At 38.2% G+C, this 6,125-nt stretch overlaps 1 long non-coding RNA gene across 3 annotated transcripts; it reads right to left on the reverse strand.

The window, feature by feature from the left end:
• Nucleotides 1-1,443: 1,443 nt before the first annotated feature.
• LOC116378798 (uncharacterized) lies at nt 1,444-4,157 on the reverse strand. 3 transcript variants are annotated; one of them, XR_004212336.1, is made up of 5 exons: nt 4,087-4,157; nt 3,123-3,195; nt 2,713-2,764; nt 2,528-2,614; nt 1,444-2,326 (listed from the first exon to the last, which is right to left on the reverse strand). It is a non-coding gene; the product is annotated as an uncharacterized LOC116378798 (long non-coding RNA). The 3 variants fall into 3 exon arrangements; XR_004212335.1 differs by having other exon boundaries at nt 1,444-2,614; XR_004212337.1 differs by having other exon boundaries at nt 1,444-2,614; nt 2,713-2,777.
• Nucleotides 4,158-6,125: the final 1,968 nt, after the last annotated feature.

Genomic DNA, 6,125 nt, shown 5'->3' on the forward strand with positions numbered 1-6,125 from the left:
GCAGACACTTAAATGTTAGTGCACCTATATGCTGAAATTCACGGTAAACGCATTCAAACGGCACAGATCGGGAGCGAGCGAAGGACTTTGAATGCTAGCGGAAAGATTAACGTGAGACAACATCCGGTTTCTTCAGACGAACATCCGGTTTTCAGAATAAGATGCCAACAAAGTATACATATTGCATAATGGAAATTAGATTAAATGAGTTATATTCACATTAAGTATAAAACATGCTACTTGCATCTCGTGAGTTAAAGGGAAATACACCTAAATTGTGCGTAAAGTGTCTTTATTCTTTGATTTGAGGGTTGCTAATGAATAATACCTGACTGACAGTCAATTAAGATATTTTACAAAGCAAAAATTCTGAACTGAATTTGTACCTTCAAATGGCACATTTTTTTAATTTTTAAGGTGCTATAAAAATGTTTTTTCTCAAAAATGCCACACAATGACGAATGCATATATGTTCAGGCCAAAAATGGGTAATATCACAATATTTGAGGTGGTACAAAAATATCTTTCTCAATAATTCCATACAATGACTGATGTATATGTAATCAAGGCATCGTTGACTTAATAATTGTTAATAGTTGTTTAAACAATTTATTAATAACAATAAATAACCACAAAGAAATAAGAATAAAACTGAATATGATTGTCTGATTTATTTATGTTTGTTTTTTGCTCAAAAATTCTAAGAAAACACTTTGAATCTGTAGACTACTGCCTAATAGTCTTATTATTGCCATTTGATGACAATTGCTCATATACTGTAAGCCTAAATAAGTATATTTATTGTTTTGGCAAAAATTGCCCCCCAAAAAAACATGTGTAGAACACTGTGTACAGCTGGCGCCTGCTTTGGAGAGTCCACAGATCCCTATGGCTTCTCTAAGTTACATTTATTTTTTGTTTTTGGTCTTTTTGTACATTGTTTTGCTTGTGTCTTCTAACACCTACTGACCAGAGCAGTCCGTCCAGAGGAATTCGTAAAATTTTACAGGCCCTCTAACAACTGTAATATTGCTACTTTTATTGGCCTCCGTGGAGGTCGCGTATAGGTGGCATTCGTTGACAGCCAATGAAATTGCAGCATTATTAACGCTGTGCAAGGTGCTCAAAATCCACTTTCATAGCGCTGTTTTAAGCTCCTGGACGCAGGTTCGAGTCTCAGTTGGGGCAAAGCCACTCATCAATGATAAAGAGCTATTTATAAATCAAGAAATGTGTACCCAACTTTACCGTTTACTGATTATCACTAGATTGTAGTGGCAGATAGATTATCAAGTACTTGACATATTTATGACTATTACCCTATTATATTGCAGTTTTCCAAATTATGAACATTTAAATTGCAATCACTTAATTACTTCAATTCAATATTTATTTACTTCTCACTATAATGATTCACTTATTGATGAGACGTGTGGACATTAGTGAACAAAATATATTTATTAAACACAACAGGGACAGTAAACATTGAACACAGAGCCCATAGTGCAAGGTCACAAATACACAACACAAATATAATAATGAATCCAGTAAAAAGTAATCTAATTACTAAAATGAGCAAAGACATATACACGACAGAACACTCCCCTTTTCTTTCTCTTATTTTCCCTTTTCAACCTCCCATCTCTTTTTTGCTTTCTCATAAAAAGGAGACGCTGGAACTCATTCCAGGTCGTCTCCTTCTCTATGCCCTGGTCTTTGTAAGGGGAAAAGACTTTACCAGGGCAGTAAATCTACTTCCCTGTTAGTCCAGGGAACCCCGTGTGAATGTGAGGACTCTTTGGATCCTGCTTCAGTTCCATCTGACAGAATCAACACTTGCGACCTGTGTGCTGGAATTCAGTCCTCTTCCTCTTTGGCTCTTTGGCATCCAGTTCCAGCTGAAAGAACTTTGGGGAAGGAAGATCAGAGATGCTGTCGATTAATTCTGGCTGGGGAGGGAGGGAGACGCCACAATGACACCATCTTCATTAGGTTGTGTACAGGAAAGGAGCCTGGCCAGAGACCCATGGATTCCAGCTCTGTCTTCATCCAGCTCCTCTGCTGCTGTGAACAGGTCCACTGGCTGACTTCATGGTCGTAGGCAGGGAGCTGTGGAGGAGGACGGGTGGGGAGAGCTAACGGCCTGGGTAACGGCTCACCTAGTCAGACAAGAATAACCAGAGCTAATTAGTACCATTTTTGGTGCGACTTGATTTCATCTTTTTGACATGAAAAACATTCTAATGGTAACTTTGATGTCTCTGTGCAGGTGACAGTTGACCGGGCTCTGCTGACGTCTCAGGAGAAATGCGGGGTGCCTCTGACACTATAGAGAATATTAAACATGTTGTTATTATTGACAGTAACGTGAAGCAAGAATGTAACATGACATCTACACTGTAGTCTGTGAAACTCTACTTTTTGTCCGAATACAGTGCACCAGCAACTTTAAAGAATTAACAACAGTTTTGATGGAAACTACATATGGATAATTTAAAGATGCAAATACAGGTGAAATAATACACACCAGGAACTGTTGATGGACGACCCACTCCTTCTGGCAGCAGACACATGAGGTCCTGGGGAACAGGCACTGGTCTCTTTACAGTTAGAGCTGCAAGGAGAGAAGGATCACAACACATAATCAATGGTTTATAACGGATATGAGGACAGTGAATATGACAGATACGTTTAAATGTTGGATGCATTTACCCTCTATGTGAACCCTTCAGATGAGTTGGTGCAGCCAGTGCAGCAGATGGTTCTAAGGAAAAAGCCTTGAAAGACATTTATATTTTGACAATATACAAACACTACTGTTAGCATCGTTACTTCACCTTTCTCAACCTTATCCAATGACACAGACTGTTTCTAACATTAATATATAAAGAATATATACTTCATTCATACACGTGTGTTCATGTTTCAATGGGTTAATATTCAGTAGCCAGTCATTATGATGTAACCTAGGCAGGTGAAGCAACATGGCACACTTCAAACACATGCATGCAGGTGTTAGTAACACAGCAGTTTCACATGTATGTATATATGTATGAACTGTAACTGATTTTAAATCTTCAGGGGGTAGAAAAAGAAATTAAAGACAGCAAATGTTTACTCACAGCTCTGCACATGTTGCTTGGGGAGGAGAGATACTCAGCATCCCTCTCTCCAGCTCTTCATCTTCATCCATCACTGAGACGCAAACAGACGAGAATAAGAACGTCATTAAATGAATATCTTCTTGTACTTCTTGTATAATGTAATAAACAACATTATTTTAACAGTGATGGAGAAAGTCTACACATCTTGTACTTCAGTAAAGAAATATGTATTAATACCACCACATGGTGTAAATACTCTTTCACAAGTAAAAGTCCTGCATTCAAATCTTACTTACTCAAAGTCTGACTTAAGTAAAAGTACAAAAAGTAAACTTTAAGGAGCAAAAATAAAAGTACTCATGATGCAGAATATTATGCATTAAATTATTATAATTATTGAGGCATTAATGTGCTTATCACTGCAATGACTTTATACACTGCTGGTAGTTTAATTTGTAATAACACATTTATTAGTTGAGTATATTATGTCTGATATCCTTAATCCGCTAAATAACTAGTAACTAATGCTGTCAAATACACGTGGAGCAGTAAAGGTACATAACTATAAACTACATGCATTAATAACGATACGTGACGTGATACAACGGAGACGTGTGTGTTTATTTCACGTTAACGTGATTCAAATGAAGCACCGGGTCCGGTCATAGCTTGTTGTTCTTTCGTTACGTGTATGAAAAGTAACAGAGTATATCTTACGTTAACCGGCCGCTGGTCAGCCTCTATATTCACCGACGTACAGCAGTAATCGCTAAATCATATATTTAAATACACGTTCGTGTTAACTTGATACTTTCGGCCACAAAAACACAACAAAGTCGGACATGAATGAACCCGTATGAAGAATAAAACTGAAGACAACTACACAACTAACTTTATCTTTATAGCTTTCACGTGAATGTCAGACAGCCCAGACTAACTATCATGACATTTAAATTCATTGTTATTCATCTTAATGATTTACCGTTTAACGTAGCGTCCACACAGCGAAGAGCTCCAGAAAATGCGGGCTGTCACCGGAGAAAGTCTTTCACTCGCAAAACGGCACCACAGCGCAACTAGCGGCCAAAGATATATTACGTCCTTTCGGCTCCACAGCGCTGCTGGTGGCCAAAGATATATTACACCCGTAGTGGTTTAGGACTACCATTGAAAATGAATGGAAAACGGTTTAGGTTGATAAAAACGATTCTCTATGATAGTTCTTATCACTACGGGTGTCATATATTTTTGTCCACAAGCACGATTCTGGGGGCGCTGCTTCTCCCCTTCCATACAAGTAAGTAGACCCCGTTTTCCTTTTTGAGTGACAGACGTGCAGCATCTACAGCAGCAGACGACAGTAAACAACCTGTGCTTTCCACAGAGTTTCATCACGGCTCTATCTTCGGACAAACAGTCAAACATATCACACGTAAGTACGGCTCATTTGTTCAAGTACTTAATGAACGCCTCTCAGTTGTGGGTAAACTGTTTTAATAGTTTGCTTACATGTTTGTTGTTTAGCATTGTAAGGTTCTAACTCGGTTTGTTGTTCGCTGATGTAATGTTAGCACATCAAGGTTACGTAACGTTATATTTGCTGTATGTATGTAACGTTTATATGTCAGCATTAACAGTTACTCATTAGCTTGTCTTCATTAATCACATTCATATTGGCCTTCTTACTATCAACGAGCTCCCAATGTGTTGAGGCAAAGTATGTAGTCCTCCCATACTAGCAGTGTATCTCGTTTTAAAATCAAATCTAAGTTACAGAGTGTATATTACTCATGTGTTTTAATGTGTATGTCTCACTTGCCTTCCCTGTTTGTATCTCACTCTCATAGATTCATCATCTCAGAATATTGCCCCTGTGGAAACACAGAGAGACACTGTCCTTGAGGAAGCAGAGGGGGGCTGAGTGGAGGAAGGTGGCAGAGAGGAAGAAGAGGGAGTCAGCGGTGCAACTTCCAACAGGTGGCCTGTGCAGGGTCTGTCACCAGCCTCTGAAGCAGGGTCCCAGCAGTGAACCTCATGTGCAGCAGCTTCCCCGGGGTGTCAGGGAAGTACATCTACTGCCCCTCCAGAGTGTTCTCCCTGCACAAGGACCAGGACATGGTGAAGGAGAAGACCCGGAGAGACTTCTCACAGTCTGACTTTATGAGGCTGAGAGGGACAGATGGATCACAGAGAAGAAGAAGTGACCACGAACTCACCAAAACCCCAAATATACACTCACACACAACACTGTTCAATATATTGTATTATTATTAATTTAATTATTTAACTAGTATAAATATAATTATTGCATTAGAATGAATATCATTATTTTATTAGAATGTATACATTTAAAGCACTAGAATAAATACGGACATTTGAGAAGCTGAAACTAGATAATGTTGACGATTATTGTTTCAGCACTTATATTGTAAATATGTTTATGGATACACCATCGACTGTATATATACTGTATATTAAATGTATTGTTCATTTGTTTTATATATGATGTTTTAGGGGCATTTTGTTTTTGTGCATCTGTATTTTTTCAATAAATTATCTTGAAAGCGCCCCTCTGACTGTCTTTACTTTAGGGGTGGTAATACATAGAAAATTAAATAATCAAACATTTATATATGCTCATCTGCACAATAAACATATATTGTTATTATTGCAATAATATAAATTAAACTGCAGCATCATATTTGGAAATTAGTATCTCATCTTGATTCTTTGACGTGAAGCACTTTATGTTTATGCATGAATGCTATACAAATGAACTCATTATTTTTGTATCATAGCCACATTCTGTAGCTAATCATTTGGACCAAATACTGGACATTTAGTTTGGGTAAGGTGGGAATCGAACCGGTTCATTTTGGAAGGGCTTCTGGTCATGAACATATCTTCTACACCTATCCGCGGCAGGCCCTCAAGAAAAAGGTTTGAGTATTACTTATTATTCTACCACTGGTTGCAGCACAGCAGTAAGGAAACAGGACAGTGGGTTCTTTGGGTTATTTG

This window comes from Anarrhichthys ocellatus, unplaced genomic scaffold (assembly GCF_004355925.1).
Source record: "Anarrhichthys ocellatus isolate YVR2014 unplaced genomic scaffold, GSC_Weel_1.0 scaffold3179, whole genome shotgun sequence".
Taxonomy (NCBI): Eukaryota; Metazoa; Chordata; class Actinopteri; order Perciformes; family Anarhichadidae; genus Anarrhichthys; species Anarrhichthys ocellatus.